Source organism: Ursus maritimus, unplaced genomic scaffold (genome assembly GCF_017311325.1).
Source record: "Ursus maritimus isolate PB19 unplaced genomic scaffold, ASM1731132v1 scaffold_10, whole genome shotgun sequence".
Classification (NCBI taxonomy): domain Eukaryota; kingdom Metazoa; phylum Chordata; class Mammalia; order Carnivora; family Ursidae; genus Ursus; species Ursus maritimus.
Genome location: NW_024423344.1, coordinates 74,173,072 through 74,175,685, shown reverse-complemented (window position 1 = coordinate 74,175,685; position 2,614 = coordinate 74,173,072).

Genomic DNA, 2,614 nt, shown 5'->3' with positions numbered 1-2,614 from the left:
AACAAAAGTTCCATATAGTAATATAAAAACTCAGGGAAGACCTGCCAGGAAAACAGGGAAAGTTGAAACTTGAGCTAGCAGAGATCAGGAAATAAGTGGGAAATTAACAAAATACCATCTCAGAGATGAAGGCCATATTGGAGGGAGCAACCTAGAAAACAGACACCTTAACAGAAACCTAACGAAGGCCATGGAAAGTATAACTTAAGGAAAATGAAATGCAAATGAACTAAGTACCAAAAGAATTAGAGAGAAAATGGTAATTAATCATGGGTAATGCAAGACTAAGGAAATCCAACATATGAATAATTAGTGCCCCAACTCCAAAGAAAGGAAGCTCCATAAACTTTCCATAATTCAAAAAAGACTCACCGAAATGGCACATGTCTTAGAAAGAAACAGTAACAGAAACAAAAGGCAACTCTCAACAACAGGACATACCCTGGTGTTGTTCCTGGACTTCAAAAATCAGTAAAGGGAGGAGACTGAAAGCCTCAATAACAAATTTGAGAACACAGAATGTGGGTGACACGTTATTACTGTAAGGTCAATGGAAAGCAATATTTATCTTTTGATCTGTTACAAAGATGGTAAACTTATAATGTTACAAAATCTGCCATCTCCTGAATTAAGCAAGTCTTACGTGTCATAAGTAGTTACTTCTTAACCCCTTGCTCCATGGGCGAGAAAAGCACCAGCCCATCTCAGCTGGAGCCTGGGACCGAGTGCAGGGCTGGAGGCCATTGCCCATCACTAATCCCGTGGTGTCCAAATATCTGGAATTCCAAGGGGCTTTGCCAGCAGGGTCGCTGACATAAAACAGTATTTTCTAATCATAATATATTTTTAAAAAAACAAAAGAAAAAAAGCTTATCCACTTAAGATTTTAAAGGTTTCCAACCTTAAACGACTATTGATAACAGAAGAGGTAAAAAACTGCAGGCTCTAGGGACACCTGGGTGGCTCAGTCAGTTAAGCATCCACCTTCGGCTCAGATCATGATCTCAGGGTCCTGGGACCGAGTCCCGCATGCGGCTCCTTGCTCAGCAGGGAGCCTTCTCCCTCTGCCTGTAGCTCCCCTGCTTGTTCTCTTTCTTTCTCTCTCTCTCTCTGACAAATAAATAAAATATTAAAAAAAACAAAACCATAGGCTCTAGAAAAGATCATAGAGCGAAAATATCTTAAGAGTTAAGTCTATGTTATAATATAAATAAAAATGCTGAATTTAAGTATTTGACATTTTATATAATTTAATATATAATATAATTTAATGTTATATAGCTGAAATATTATAATGCCTAAAGTCAGAGAAAAGGTACAATGTTAAGTATTTATATTTGCCATAATAAAGAGTAAACATAAATGAGGTAAGCATCTAAGTCACAGAGTTAGAAAAGGAAGAACTAAGTCCAAATTTATTTATCACCCTGGAAAACATGGACACCTAAACTGTTGGGACAAAGCCAACAATTACGTCTCACATGTTTCCTTTTGTACATTTAGATGTTGCTCTGTGGGTATGTAGGCGTGAATTATCTTTTTTTAATAGAGTAAATTCTCTCTCTTCTTTTCTTTTCTTTTCTTTTCTTTTCTTTTCTTTTCTTTTCTTTTCTTTTCTTTTCTTTTCTTTTCCTTTCTTTTCAAGAGAGAGCGTGCATGTGAGCCGGGTTGGGGAGAGGAGCAGAGGGAAAGAATCTCCAGCAGACTCCCTGTGGAGCACAGAGCCCAACACAGGGCTCCATCTCACGACTCTGAGATCATGACCTGAGCGAAATCAAGAGCTGGATGCTTAACTGACTGAACCACCCAGGCACCCTGAGTAAATACATCTTTTAAAAGCAGATGATTTCTTCCAGATCTCAAAGGTTCTTCTGATTCTGTGTCTTGAACACAAACCCTCATGTCAGGAAGGGAAGACCCGAGGACCAGCGCTGCCCTTTGCAGGGTAGACAGTGTCTGGAAGGAGACCCAGCAGCCCTCCCAGAGGACCTCAGGTCCCATCCTATGCCCTAACGTGTGGCGTGGAAACCACTGCCTGCGCTCTCTCTAGACCCCGTCCTGGATGTGCCCAAACTTTCTCTGACCTGGAAGAGGATTATGGGATACAGCTTAGCTCAGTTAAGACCCACAGGTGAAGGCAGGAGAAAGGCAGAAGATAGGAAACCTAGCCCGAAAGGGCAAGAGGCAATTCTGGAATGCGATTCACAGTCCTTATGAACTGTGTGATCCCTAACAACACGGTGAGCCGGGCTTTCTCATCTGAAAACTAGAACAACACCCACGTCACGTGGAGCCGTAGGTGCAGAGTGACAAGGAATGTGCAGTATCTGGCACAATGAGCACTTAAATAGGAGCTCCCCTCCTGCTCCCTCCCAGAAGATGATCCCTTCCCTGCTTAGCAAAAACTCCCACCTGGTGACACTGTCAGCCCGCCAGAAGGGGTGAGACCAGCTTTCACCAAATCTGTGAGAATGGCCCATACCCAAAGGGAATGCAATTAAAAAGCTGAGATGGGCATTATGAGGATAAATTCTTCCAGACGTTACTCTGGTTCCAATTATATAAATTGGTGGTTTTATTAGAAACAAACAAAAAAAAAGCAAACAGGAAACAA